Source organism: Entelurus aequoreus, linkage group LG01 (genome assembly GCF_033978785.1).
Source record: "Entelurus aequoreus isolate RoL-2023_Sb linkage group LG01, RoL_Eaeq_v1.1, whole genome shotgun sequence".
NCBI classification, from domain to species: Eukaryota; Metazoa; Chordata; class Actinopteri; order Syngnathiformes; family Syngnathidae; genus Entelurus; species Entelurus aequoreus.
The window spans coordinates 7,254,267-7,270,138 of NC_084731.1; the positions used below are offsets into that span (position 1 = coordinate 7,254,267).

General features: G+C 33.4%; 1 protein-coding gene across 2 annotated transcripts in view; it reads left to right on the forward strand.

The window, feature by feature from the left end:
* The first annotated feature begins 277 nt into the window (after positions 1–277).
* Positions 278–15,872, forward strand: part of LOC133654239 (NGFI-A-binding protein 1-like) — a 40,101-nt gene continuing 24,506 nt past the window's right edge. The window contains exon 1 of one of the 2 annotated variants that reach the window (XM_062054475.1): positions 278–403. The gene's annotated coding sequence lies outside the window, so the exon portion shown is untranslated. Of the gene's footprint in view, positions 404–11,035; positions 11,154–15,872 lie in introns of those variants that run through there. The other variant, XM_062054557.1, reaches the window with a different exon arrangement.

Below are 15,872 nucleotides of genomic sequence, written 5' to 3' on the forward strand. Positions count from 1 at the left end.
CAACGCGTGTTTACATTTGTGCTATTAATTGACTTTTTTTTTAACGGTCTTTATTAGTCACGGCTGCAACCTTTTATTTTGTTAAGCAGCCGGATGTGCTGGCGTGTGAGTGCCGTGCGACTGTGTGGTGAAAGTGTGCAGGGGAGTGGAGAAGGTCTGGGAGAGGACTCGCACACGCACACGGTTTACACGCGCGCGCGCGCATACAAACTATCCACGCTCGCAGGGAAAAGAGGAGCTTAAAAATCTTTTTTTTTTTTCTTCCAAAACAATTTTTGCGCCTTTGGCTTTTGTTGAAGAGGGTAACTTTCCAGAGGAGTCTCGCTGCGACAAAGAAAGGTGCTGAGGACTATTTAGAAAAAGAAAAGGAACCCTGACCTGACCCCCCCCAAACACACACCAGGTAGGCGCAACTTCATCATTGTATATTATTATTATTATTATTATTATTATTATTATTATTATGCATTGCATGCAAGCCCCTTTGGATTGTAGCCTATTGTAATAATCAGTAGTGATCACGTGGTATACACACATGCATTCAGGTCGCCATGGTGATGATGATGATGGTGATTGATTGATTGATTGATTGATTGATTGATTGATTGATTGATTGATTGATTGATGGTGGGGAATTTCTAGTGAATGCAGAGTGGGCCCGCATGTGCCTGTGTCCATCCAGCCATCCATTTTCTACCGCTTGTCCCATGATGGCTAATGTGAGGACCTCCGAGCTTGCAAAAAAACTTGCTCAACTTGCTTTATGACACACACACACACACACACACACACACACACACACACACACACACACACACACACACACACACACACACACACACACACACACACACACTTGTGTTCGTTATCTTCTTGAGACCTCCGAATAATGCCTACCTCTTTAGGACCAGCCTTTCTAGATATATAAAGGTGTGTATTTACAACATTAATAATATATACATACTATGCAAACATAAAAAACGCTTGTTGTGAAAAATGAGTTGGAATTTCACAAGAAAATCGTAGAATTTTGGCAGTATCGTAATAAAAGTTGTCATTTTACTCAAAGCAAGTCAAAGTTTTACCAGAAAAACTGAACATGTGTGCAATATAATGATAAAAGTTGGAATTGTACTCAATAACAGTCGCAGTTTTACAAGAAAAGCTTAAAATGTTGGCAATTTTATGGAAAGAGTCGTCATTTTACTCGACAAAAGTCACGATTTTATAAGAATACTTACATTTTTTGGCACCGTTGTAATAAGTCGGAATTTTTACTTGGCAAAATGACAAAAGTCTTAATTTTATTTAAAAAATGTCACTATTTTACAAGAAAAACCTAGAATTTTGGCGGTGTCGTAATAAAAGGCGTCATTTTACTCAAAGCAAGTCAAAATTTTGCAAGAAAAACTGAACATGTGTGCAATATTGTGATAAAAGTTGTAAGTTTACTCAATAACAGTCGCAGTTTTACAAGAAAAGCTTAACATTTTGGCAATTTGATGAAAAGGGTCGTCATTTTACTCGACAAAAGTCACAATTTTATAAGAGAACTTAAAAATGTTGGCAACGTTATAATAATAGTCAGAATTTTTACTTGGCAAAATGATGACAAAAGTCCTAATTTTACCCATAAAATGTCACTATTTTACAAGAAAAACCTATAATTTTGGCAGTGTCATGATAAAAGTTGTCCTTTTACTCAAAGCAAGTCAAAATTTTACAAGAAAAACTGAACATGTGTGCAATATTATGATAAAAGTTGGACGTTTACTCAATAACAGTCGCAGTTTTACAAGAAAAGCTTAACATTTTGGCAATTTGATGAAAAGAGTCGTCATTTTACTCGACAAAAGTCACAATTTTATAAGAGAACTTAAAAATGTTGGCAACGTTATAATAATAGTCGGAATTTTTACTTGGCAAAATGATGACAAAAGTCTTAATTTTACTCAACAAAATGTCACTATTTTACAAGAAAAACCTAGAATTTTGGCGCTATCATAATAAAAGTTGTCATTTTGCTCAAAGCAAGTCAAAATTTTGCAAGAAAAACTGAACGTGTGCAATATTATGATAAAAGTTGTACGTTTACTCAATAACAGTCGCAGTTTTACAAGAAAAGCTTAACATTTTGGCAATTTGATGAAAAGAGTCGTCATTTTACTCGACAAAAGTCACAATTTTATAAGAGAACTTAAAAATGTGGGCAACGTTATAATAATAGTCGGAATTTTTACTTGGCAAAATGATGACAAAAGTCCTCATTTTACCCATAAAATGTCACTATTTTACAAGAAAAACCTAGAATTTTGGCAGTGTCATGATAAAAGTTGTCCTTTTACTCAAAACAAGTCAAAATGTTGCAAGAAAAACTGAACATGTGTGCAATATTATGATAAAAGTTGTAAGTTTACTCAATAACAGTCGCAGTTTTACAAGAAAAGCTTAAAATGTTGGCAATTTTATGGAAAGAGTCGTCATTTTACTTGACAAAAGTCACAATTTTATAAGAATACTTACATTTTTTGGCACCGTTGTAATAAGTCGGAATTTTTACTTGGCAAAATGATGACAAAAGTCCTAATTTTACTAAAAAAATGTCACTATTTTACAAGAAAAACCTATAATTTTGGCGGAATCATAATAAAAGTCGTAATTTTACTCAAAGCAAGTCAAAATTTTGCAAGAAAAACTGAACATTTGTGCAATATTGTGATAAAAGTTGTAAGTTTACTCAATAACAGTCGCAGTTTTACAAGAAAAGCTTAACATTTTGGCAATTTGATGAAAAGAGTCATCATTTTACTCGACAAAAGTCACAATTTTATAAGAGAACTTAAAAATGTTGGCAACGTTATAATAATAGTCGGAATTTTTACTTGGCAAAATGATGACAAAAGTCTTAATTTTACTCAACAAAATGTCACTATTTTACAAGAAAAACCTAGAATTTTGGCGGTATCATAATAAAAGTTGTCATTTTGCTCAAAGCGAGTCAAAATTTTGCAAGAAAAACTGAACATGTGTGCAATATTGTTTGATAAAAGTTGGAATTTTACTCAATAACAGTTGCAGTTTTACAAGAAAAGCTTAAAATGTTGGCAATTTTATGGAAAGAGTCGTCATTTTACTCGACAAAAGTCACAATTTTATAAGAATACTTACATTTTTTGGCACCGTTGTAATAAGTCGGAATTTTTACTTGGCAAAATGATGACAAAAGTCTTAATTTTATTTTAAAAATGTCACTATTTTACAAGAAAAACCTAGAATTTTGGCAGTATCGTAATAAAAGTTGTCATTTTACTCAAAGCAAGTCAAAGTTTTACCAGAAAAACTGAACATGTGTGCAATATTATGATAAAAGTTGGAATTTTACTCAATAACAGTCGCAATTTTACAAGAAAAACTTCAAATTTTGGCAATTTTATGGAAAGAGTCGTCATTTTACTCGACAAAAGTCACGATTTTATAAGAATACTTACATTTTTTGGCACCGTTGTAATAAGTCTGAATTTTTACTTGGGAAAATGATGACAAAAGTCTTAATTTTATTTTAAAAATGTCACTATTTTACAAGAAAAACCTAGAATTTTGGCGGTGTCGTAATAAAAGGCGTCATTTTACTCAAAGCAAGTCAAAATTTTGCAAGAAAAACTGAACATGTGTGCAATATTATGATAAAAGTTGGAATTTTACTCAATAACAGTCGCAATTTTACAAGAAAAGCTTAACATTTGGGCAATTTTGTGGAAAGAGTCGTCATTTTACTCGACAAAAGTCACAATTTTATAAGAATACTTACATTTTTTGGCACCGTTGTAATAAGTCGGAATTTTTACTTGGCAAAATGATGACAAAAGTCCTAATTTTACTAAAAAACTGTCACTATTTTACAAGAAAAACCTATAATTTTGGCGATGTCATAATGAAAGTCGTAATTTTACTCAAAGCAAGTCAAAATTTTGCAAGAAAAACTGAACATGTGTGCAATATTATGATAAAAGTTGTAAGTTTACTCAACAACAGTCGCAGTTTTACAAGAAAAGCTTAACATTTTGGCAATTTGATGAAAAGAGTCGTCATTTTACTAGACAAAAGTCACAATTTTATAAGAAAACTTAAAAATGTTGGCAACGTTATAATAATAGTCGGAATTTTTACTTGGCAAAATGATGACAAAATCCTAACTTTACCCATAAAATGTCACTATTTTACAAGAAAAACCTAGAATTTTGGCAGTGTCATGATAAAAGTTGTCCTTTTACTCAAAACAAGTCAAAATGTTGCAAGAAAAACTGAACATGTGTGCAATATTATGATAAAAGTTGTAAGTTTACTCAATAACAGTCGCAGTTTTACAAGAAAAGCTTAAAATGTTGGCAATTTTATGGAAAGAGTCGTCATTTTACTCGACAAAAGTCACGATTTTATAAGAATACTTACATTTTTTGGCAACGTTGTAATAAGTCGGAATTTTTACTTGGCAAAATGATGACAAAAGTCCTAATTTTACTAAAAAAATGTCACTATTTTACAAGAAAAACCTATAATTTTGGCGATGTCATAATGAAAGTCGTCATTTTACTCAAAGCAAGTCAAAATGTTGCAAGAAAAACTGAACATGTGTGCAATATTATGATAAAAGTTGTAAGTTTACTCAATAACTGTCGCAGTTTTACAAGAAAAGGTTAACATTTTGGCAATTTGATGAAAAGAGTCGTCATTTTACTCGACAAAAGTCACAATTTTATAAGAGAACGTTAAAAATGTTGGCAACGTTATAATAATAGTCGGAATTTTTACTTGGCAAAATGATAACAAAAGTCTTAATTTTACTCAACAAAATGTCACTATTTTACAAGAAAAACCTAGAATTTTGGCGGTATCATAATAAAAGTTGTCATTTTGCTCAAAGCGAGTCAAAATTTTGCAAGAAAAACTGAACATGTGTGCAATATTATGATAAAAGTTGGAAGTTTACTCAATAACAGTCGCCGTTTTACAAGAAAAGCTTAACATTTTGGCAATTTGATGGAAAGAGTCGTCATTTTACTCGACAAAAGTCACGATTTTATAAGAATACTTACATTTTTTGGCACCGTTGTAATAAGTCGGAATTTTTACTTGGCAAAATGATGACAAAAGTCCTAATTTTACTAAAAAACTGTCACTATTTTACAAGAAAAACCTATAATTTTAGGGGTAGCATTATAAAAGTCATCATTTTACTCAAAGCAAGTCAACATTTTACAAGAAAAACTGAACATGTGTGCAATATTATGATAAAAGTTGTAAGTTTACTCAATAACAGTCGCAATTTTACAAGAAAAGCTTAACATTAAAAGAGTCGTCATTTTACTTGACAAAAGTCACAATTTTATAAGAGAACTTAAAACTTTTGGCAACTTTATAATAACAGTCAGAATTTTTACTTGGCAAAATGATGACAAAAGTCCTGATTTTACTCAAAAAAATGTCACTATTTTACAAGAACAACAAAAAAAATGACAATATTGTGATAAAAGTCAGAATTGTATATATACGACAAATGTCACAATTAAAAAGTAATAATTTTCCATTAAAAAAAAGTAATAATTTTACGGGAAAATTTTGCAATATTACAGAAACGGAAAGAATATGAGAAATTGTTCCCAATTTTATAAGAAAAAAAGTTGACACATTGCGAGAAAAAGACTGCTTTGGGGTTTATTTTTATTTTTTGTTTGTAATTGTTTTTTAATCTTCATTATTTACTTCAAGTTATGACAGTACGTGCCTATATACATAATTATTTTATTTTTTTAAATCAATTTTGGCCAAAAGGGGGCGCATTTCAATTCCTTACACACACTTGTTATTTCATATGTTGGCCAGAGGGGGAGCACTTTTAAAACCGACACAGTCAATTTGAAAAATCCCTCCTTTTTGGGACCACCCTCATTTTGACAGATGAGACATTTTCTATTAGATGCAATAGTTTTTACGTATTGGGACCGAGACTTCGGTCCTAACTTGTTCACACCTCCTCATATGGAAGGTACTTTTCCTTTCCTTTCTTGTGTTTGTTACCTTCTTGAGACCTCTGAATAATGCCTACCTCTTTAGGACCAGCCTTTCTAGATATATAAAGATGTGTATTTACAACATTAATAATATATACATACTATGCCAATATAAAAACGCTTGTTGTGAAAAATGAGTTGGAATTTCACAAGAAAAACTTAACATTTTGGCAGTATTGTAATAAAAGTCGTCATTTTACTCAACGCAAGTCAAAATTTTACAAAAAAAACTGAACGTGTGTGCAATATTGTGATAAAAGTTGGAATTTTACTCAATAACAGTCGCAATTTTACAAGAAAACTTAAAATTTTGGCAATTTTATGAAAAGAGTTGTAATTTTACAAAAAAACTTTAGCATTTTGGCAATATTATAATAATAATCAGAATTTTACATGGCAAAATGATGACAAAAGTCATAATTTTACTCAAAAAAATTGCCACTATTTTACACAGAACAACCAAAAAATTGGCAATATTGTGATAAAAGTCAGAATTTTATATGACAAATGTCACCATTTTGCATCAAAAAGTATTAATTTTGCATCAAAAAGTAATTTTACGAGGAAATATTGCAATATTACAGAAACAGAAAGAATAAGAGAAATAGTTTCCAATTTTATAAGAAAAGAGTCGACACATACTTCTTTTAGTTATTTTTTTGTTTGTTTGTAATTGGTTTTTAATCTTCATTATTTACTTCAAGTTATGACAGTACGTCACTATATACATATTTATTTTATTTTTTTAAACCAATTTTGGCCAAAAGGGGGCGCATTTCAATTCCTTACACACACTTGTTATTTCATATGTTGACCATAGGGGGAGCACTTTTAAAAGCGACACACAGTCAATTTGAAAAAATCCCTCCTTTTTGGGACCACCCTCATTTTGACAGATGAGATATTCTCTATTAGATGCAATAGTTTTTATGTATTGGGACCGAGACTTCGGTCCTAACTTGATCACACCTCCTCATATGGAAGCTGCTTTTCCTTGTGGGTGTCTCAATGAAGGGTATAAATACAAGCACACACACACACACAGGTACAAAGGGTGCATAATGCACAAGATATGCTGCAAATATTGGGCATAATTGACTTGGCAATGACTCAATCTGAGCTCCGAGCAGCCGCCCTGCTCCTCTATTCATTCAGACAGCTTTTGTCTGCTTCCCACCGGGGGCCTCTGCTCTGCTCCGGCCTATTCTGGGCGAGGCGAGCCCACCACCTACACATCCTGCAGGGGTGGACTGAGGCATGTGGTCCTCCCAACAAGCAGGCCTTCTGGTGATGGATCCTCTGTTAGGATGAAGGCTGCGGGAGCGAGGACCACGTTCGCGTTTCCACTCCTGATCAGTGCGAGGCTACACTGCAAAAAGTCAGTGTTCAGAAACAAGAAAAAATAATACAAAAATTAGGGGGTATTTTATTTGAACTAAGCAAAATTATCTGCCAATAGAACAAGAAAATGTGGCTTGTCAAGACTTTCCAAAACAAAACCGTTCAAAAGTTTGGGGTCACATTGAAATGTCCTTATTTTTGAAGGAAAAGCACTTTAAACTAGTCTTAACTTTAAAGAAATACACTCTATACATTGCTAATGTGGTAAATGACTATTCTAGCGGCAAATGTCTGCTTTTTGGTGCAATATCTACATAGGTGTATAGAGGCCCATTTCCAGCAACTATCACTCCAGTGTTCTAATGGTACAATGTGTTTGCTCATTGGCTCAGAAGGCTAATTGATGATTAGAAAACCCTCGTGCAATCACATCTGAAAACAGTTTAGCTCGTTACAGAAGCTACAAAACTGACCTCCCTTTGAGCAGATTGAGTTTCTGGAGCATCACATTTGTGGGGGTCAATTAAACGCTCAAAATGGCCAGAAAAAGAGAACTTTCATCTGAAACTCGACAGTCTATTCTTGTTCTTAGAAATGAAGGCTATTCCACAAAATTGTTTGGGTGACCCCAAACTTTTGAACGGTAGTGTAGCTAACCTCAATGAAGCCAAAAATAGCTTAAAATAAGTATATTCTCACTAATAACAAGTGCAGTTTTCTTGGTAGAAAAAAAAGAGACCTTTTTGCTCGATATGTTGAAAAATATTCTTAATTGAAGTAAATGCTAGTGCCATTATCTTGACATAATGATATGCGCTCTGCATTACATTTCTTGAAACCAGCAAACTTATACTAAAAACTAATTTATTGTTCTTAATGGAAAGGCAACAAGGCAAGCGCTTGTTACTCTCGGGGTCTCCTAGCCGCTCAGGCAAATCATATTGTCTAATAATGCATTTTTCCATGGATAACATGACATCATCGCGCCAAGTGCGTGCTCTTTCAGTCAATTAGTGCGCATATATACAGCCCGGCCCCCGGCCAAAACATTTTTTATTGTAATTTTGAGGAATTTATCTGAATGTGCATGAACTATTTCTGTTAGAAATGTTAAATATTTAAATATTAACTGTCCGTTTACTGTACTGTGCCAACTGTACTACTTTATGAGTACCTGTTTTCTATTGTTTCATTGAAAATAAAACAGCAAAGTCCATTTGGCTGTCATCTGTTTTAATTATGAGACACAATTGTGTCAAAGTCATGATTTTTTTTTTTTGTTCATGCTTGAAATAAGAAATGATTACTTTAAAAAATGTAGTTTTATACTTGTGAGTGTTGATGACACAGCTTTGCAACACTTGATATTCTAGTTTCAAGCATGTTTGACTCAACATGTGTGAATGTGTGTGTGAATGGGTGAATGTGGAAATAGTGTCAAAGCGCTTTGAGTACCTTGAAGGTAGAAAAGCGCTATACAAGTATAACCCATTTATCATTTATTTATCATTATATAAGTCATCAAATCTCAGCAACAAGCTGTAATATCTTACTGAGATCATTTAGGACCAAGACACTTAAAACAAGTAAAACACTCTAACATAAAATCTGCTTAGTGAGAAGAATTATCTTATCAGACAGAAAATAGGCAAATATCACCCTTATTTGAGATATTTCATCTTACTTAGATTTCACTTTTTGCAGTGTGTAAAGGTGGAGGAATGTTGCAGACACGTGATAGATAACCTCTTTGGTGTGCAAAATGTTGTTGCCAGATGGAAAAATAAAGAATCACAGGAAGTTGATGGTCTATATTTATTTAAAGAGCACATTAGCGTGTCAGTGACCAAAAAAACGCCAAGTTTCTACATGAGAAAAGTTGTAAATACAGGGAAACCCGTTTAAGTCGATTATTTTTTCCAGTCCTGTTCTGCTTATTACAATAAAGTGAAGTCCACGTCAACATGGCTGCTCTTCTTAACATCACATTTATACGGAAAAAACGGTGTGTTAATGTGGACGTGTGTTGTTAACTTCTTGTGTGTGTTTTTGCAAACACAGATTTGTAGTTCTGTCAAAATCATTGCTGTAAAATTATTAAATATTTTAATCCGATTAAAGTGGCTGTGGGTTAATTTCGATTAATCGCAATTAAATCTATAACACCCAAAACGAGATATGTCCGATAATGGCTTTCTTGCCGATATTTTGATATTGTCCAACTCTTAATTACCGATTCCGATATCAACCGATACCGATATATACAGTCGTGGAATTAACACATTATTATGCGTAATTTTGTTGTGATGCCCCGCTGGATGCATTAAACAATGTAACAAGGTTTTCCAAAATAAATCAATTCAAGTTATGGAAAAAAAAATGCCAACATGGCACTGCCATATTTATTATTGAAGTCACAAAGTGCATTTTTTTTTTTTTTAACATGCCTCAAAACAGCAGCTTGGAATTTGGGACATGCTCTCTCAGGGAGAGCATGAGGAGGTTGAGGTGGGCGGGGTTGGGGGAGGCGGGATAGCGGGAGGTGTATATTGTGGCGTCCCAGGATTCTGGGTATTTGTTCTGTTGTGTTTATGTTGTGTTACGGTGCGGATGTTCTCCCGAAATGTGTTTGTCATTCTTGTTTGGTGTGGGTTCACAGTGTGGCGCATATTTGTAACAGTGTTCAAGTTGTTTATACGGACACCCTCAGTGTGACCTGTATGGCTGTTGACCAAGTATGCCTTGCATTCACTCATGTGTGTGAAAAGCCGTAGATATTATGTGATCAGGTCATAAATCTTACTTTTTGAAACCGATACCGATAATTTCCGATATTACATTTTAAAGCACTTATTGGCCGATAATATCGGCAGTCCGATATTATCGGACATCTCTAGTCTCAAGCAGTGAAGTTGTCAGGTTGTGTAAATGGTAAATAAAAACAGAATACAATTATTTGCAAAAATCCTTTTCAACTTATATTCAATTGAATAGACTGCAAAGACAACATATTTCATGTTCACACTGAGAAACTTTTTTTTTTTTGCAAATAATCATGAACTTAGAATTCAATGGCAGCAACATATTGCAAAAAATGAATTTTTACCAGTGTGTTACATGGCCTTTCCTTTTAACAACACTCAGTAAAGGTTTGGGAACTGAGGAGACACATTTTTGAAGTGGAATTCTTTCCCATTCTTGCTTGATGTACAGCTTAAGTCAGGGGTGTCCAAACTTTTTCCACTGAGGGCCGCGCACTGAAAAATCAAAGCATGCGGGGGCCATTTTGATATTTTTTCATTTTCAAAACTAATACAATATACACTTCTTTTTTTTTTTTTTACCTTAGGGCGGGGGTCGGCAACCCGCGGCTCTAGAGCCGCATGCGGCTCTTTAGCGCCGCCCTAGTGGCTCTCTGGAGCTTTTTCAAAAATGTATGAAGAATGGAAAAAGATGAGGGGAAAAAAATCAATTTTTTTGTTTTAGTATGGTTTCTGTATGAGGACAAACATGACACAAACCTCCCTAATTGTTATAAATCACACTGTTTATATTAAACATGCTTCACTGATTCGAGTATTTGGCGAGCGCCGTTTTGTCCTACTTATTTTGGCGGTCCTTGAACTCACCGTATAGTTTGTTTGTATGTATAACTTTCTCCGACTTTCTAGGACGTGTTTTATGCCACTTTTTCTGTCTCATTTTGTCCACCACACTTTTAACGTTGTGCGTGAGTGCACAAAGGTGAGTTTTGTTGATGTTATTGACTTGTGTGGAGTGCTAATCAGACATATTTGGTCACTGCATGACTGCAAGCTAATCGATGCTAACATGCTATTTAGGCTAGCGATATGTACATATTGCATCATTATGCCTCATCTGTAGCTATATTTGAGCTCATTTAGTTTCCTTTAAGTCCTCTTAATTAAATGTATATCTCATGACACATGTAATATGGCTTTTAATTTTTTGCGGCTTCAGACAGATTTGTTTTTGTATTTTTGGTCCAATATGGCTCTTTCAACATTTTGGGTTGCCGACCCCTGCCTTAGGGGCTCCCGCAAGTTAGGTCCTAGGGACGCAGAAGGGTGTCAGTCTTAAAACGGGTTTAAAACAAGTTATATATATATTTTTTTTATTAAACGCTTGAATCTCTAATTCAACTTCAAGTGAAAATATATATACACACACAAACACACACACACATTTCATAAGCTTTTTGTCAAAACCCTATTTTTTGGGGCAAAAATACAAAATATAATATTTTTCCCAAAAATATTTTCAAAGTGGAATATTTGATGTGAAGTAATTGGATCCCTAACTAGGTCAATAATTAATAGCAACATTGATTTGAATTTATTATTATTATTTAATTTTTTTTAGCAAAGACATGTGTTTTTTAATGCCACTAAAATTCTTAAGGATCCAAAAGTGCCCCCACTCATGTTTACATTCAACACTTAAATCTCTCTATCAGCTTCAGATAACATATAGTGTAATTAGCTTAGTTTGCTTATAATAACAATTTATATAATAATCAACTTTTATTTTATTTTGATTTTTTTCATGTTTTGTATGTCCTTTTTGTCCTTAAATCGGTCAATAATTCATAGCAACATTGATTTTGATTCATTATTATTTTGTGAGAAATTGTAAAAACAAATTGTGTTATTGATGTCAACATTGCAAAGTTCTCCTCATTGCGTTTCACCTATTTGCTCTTTTATTCCACTTTTTAATGTTTTTAAAACATTTTTTTTAGTATTTTTAGAATGATGTGCTGCGGGCCGGGAAAACATTAGCTGCGGGCCGCAAATGGCCCCCCGGGCCACACTTTGGACACCCCTGGCTTAAGTTGTTCAACAGTCTCCTTTTTGCTTTTTTAGGCTTCATAATGCACCACACATTTTCAATGGGAGACAGGTCTGGACTACAGGCAGGCCAGTCTAGTACCCGCACTCTTTTACTACGAAGCCACGCTGTTGTAACACGTGGCTCGGCATTGTCTTGCTGAAATAAGCAGGGGCGTCCATGGTAACGTTGCTTGGATGGCAACATATGTTGCTCCAAAACCTGTATGTACCTTTCAGCATTAATGGTGCCTTCACAGATGTGTAAGTTACCCATGTCTTGGGCACTAATACACCCCCATACCATCACACATGCTGGCTTTTACACTTTATACCCAATCATGGCACCCACCTGTTCCCAATTAGCCTGTTCACATGTGGGATGTTCCAAACAAGTGTTTGACGAGCATTCCTCAACTTTCTCAGCTTGTGCCAGCTTTTTTGAAGCACGTTGCAGGCATCAAATTCCAAATGAGCTAATATTTGCTAAAAAAAAATAAAGTTTTCCAGTTGGAACGTTAAATATCTTGTCTTTGCAGTCTATTCAATTGAATATAAGTTGAAAAGGTTTCGCAAATCGTTGTATTCTGTTTTTATTTACCATTTACACAACGTGACAACTTCACTGCTTTTTGTGTTTTTAATCTATATAAATATGTTTTATTTTGCTTGTACAAAGAGAATCACCAAAGAAGGGAGATTGATGCATTTTGAGTGGAACCTAAATTAAGTATGTTGTCATCACTGGTTGAGATAGCAAGAAAAAGAAGGGAAAAATTCACTTTCCAAAAAAATGTTATTAAATGCATTTATTTGCTTTGATAAGATTAATAAAACAGTAAGAGTCTTTTAACCGTATACTTATATCCGACGCAGAAGTATTTGATTTATATATGATCCTTCATATTGGCAGCCACGTTCGTCCATTCATTCATTCATTCATTCATTCATTCATTCATTCAGCAGAGCATTAAGGCCTGGTTCACACCAACGCCGCCGCTTTAAAGCGGCGAGCAAAGCGCCGTCATTTTTGTCAATTTTTCCACGAATATCCCGATCTCCGAAGTAATGTTATGCTTTGATACGCTCTGATACGAATTCTTTCCCGCTTTGTTACCGTTCCTCACGATTTGATGCTGCTTTGATCCCGCTTTGATACGCTTTAAATCACGCTTTGATACGTTTTATTACGCTTTATTGAACTTTATTACGCTTTGATGCGATTATTATTTTGTGAATTTGATGAATAAATTGCGTGCGCACACATAATATAATAAAAAGAGAAATATGACAAAAAAAATAAGAAAAAAATGTGAAAAACTCAGTATACTAAGTTTTCCCCACATTTTTTAGATTTATCTATTCATTTGATTTCTCTTTTTGTTTTATTATATACAAGATAAAACACATAATGTAATAAAAAAGAGAAATATGACGAACAAATAAGTAAAAAAAATGTGAAAAACTCAGTATACTGTTTTCCACACATTTTTTTATATTCATTTATTTTTTCAATTTCTCTTTTTTCCCCCGTTATATTATGTTTTATACCTTCATTTCTTTTATTTCTTTGTCATCTTAATAAATATCTATCTTTCATTTCTTATGCTAGTTGACAATAATAAAAGGCATTTCTTTTAAACGTAACATATTCTCTTTATTATTAAGGAAGATGTTATCAACAAAACGTTTTTTTAAACGTTTTACTTAGGCCTGGTTCACACCAACGGCGCTTGCCGCGCTTTAAAGCGGCGAGCAAAGCGGCGAGCAAAGCGCCGTCATTTTTGTCAATTTTTCCACGAATATCCCGATCTCCGAAGTAATGTTATGCTTTGATACGCTCTGATACAAATTCTTTCCTGCTTTGTTACCGTTCCTCACGATTTGATGCCGCTTTTATCCCGCTTTGATACGCTTTAAATCACGCTTTGATACGTTTTATTACGCTTTATTGAACTTTATTACGCTTTGATGCGATTATTATTTTGTGAATTTGATGAATAAATTGCGTGCGCACACATAATATAATAAAAAAGACAAATATGACAAAAAAATAAGAAAAAAATATGAAAAACTCAGTATACTAAGTTTTCCCCACATTTTTTAGATTTATCTATTTATTTGATTTCTCTTTTTGTTTTATTATATACAAGATAAAACACATAATGTAATAAAAGAAAAATATGATAAACAAATAAGTTTAAAAAAAATGTGAAAAACTCAGTATACTGTTTTCCACACATTTTTTGTATTCATTTATTTTTTCAATTTCTCTTTTTTTTCCCGTTATATTATGTTTTATATCTTCATTTCTTTTATTTCTTTGTCATCTTAATAAATATCTATCTTTCATTTCTTATGCTAGTTGACAATAATAAAAGGCATTTCTTTTAAACGTAACATATTCTCTTTATTATTAAGGAAGATGTTATCAACAAAACGTTTTTTTAAACGTTTTACTTAGGCCTGGTTCACACCAACGGCGCTTGCCGCGCTTTAAAGCGGCGAGCAAAGCGGCGAGCAAAGCGCCGTCATTTTTGTCAATTTTTCCACGAATATCCCGATCTCCGAAGTAATGTTATGCTTTGATACGCTCTGATACAAATTCTTTCCTGCTTTGTTACCGTTCCTCACGATTTGATGCCGCTTTTATCCCGCTTTGATACGCTTTAAATCACGCTTTGATACGTTTTATTACGCTTTATTGAACTTTATTACGCTTTGATGCGATTATTATTTTGTGAATTTGATGAATAAATTGCGTGCGCACACATAATATAATAAAAAAGACAAATATGACAAAAAAATAAGAAAAAAATATGAAAAACTCAGTATACTAAGTTTTCCCCACATTTTTTAGATTTATCTATTTATTTGATTTCTCTTTTTGTTTTATTATATACAAGATAAAACACATAATGTAATAAAAGAAAAATATGATAAACAAATAAGTTTAAAAAAAATGTGAAAAACTCAGTATACTGTTTTCCACACATTTTTTGTATTCATTTATTTTTTCAATTTCTCTTTTTTTTCCCGTTATATTATGTTTTATATCTTCATTTCTTTTATTTCTTTGTCATCTTAATAAATATCTATCTTTCATTTCTTATGCTAGTTGACAATAATAAAAGGCATTTCTTTTAAACGTAACATATTCTCTTTATTATTAAGGAAGATGTTATCAACAAAACGTTTTTTTAAACGTTTTACTTAGGCCTGGTTCACACCAACGGCGCTTGCCGCGCTTTAAAGCGGCGAGCAAAGCGCCGTCATTTTTGTCAATTTTTCCACGAATATCCCGATCTCCGAAGTAATGTTATGCTTTGATACGCTCTGATACGAATTCTTTCCCGCTTTGTTACCGTTCCTCACGATTTGATGCCGCTTTGATCCCGCTTTGATACGCTTTAAGTCACGCTTTGATACGTTTTATTGCGCTTTATTGAACTATATTACGCTTTGATGCGATTATTATTTTGTGAATTTGATGAATAAATTGCGTGCGCACACATAATATAATAAAAAAGAGAAATATGACAAAAAATAAGAAAAAAATGTGAAAAACTCAGTATACTAAGTTTCCCCCACATTTTTTAGATTTATCTATTTA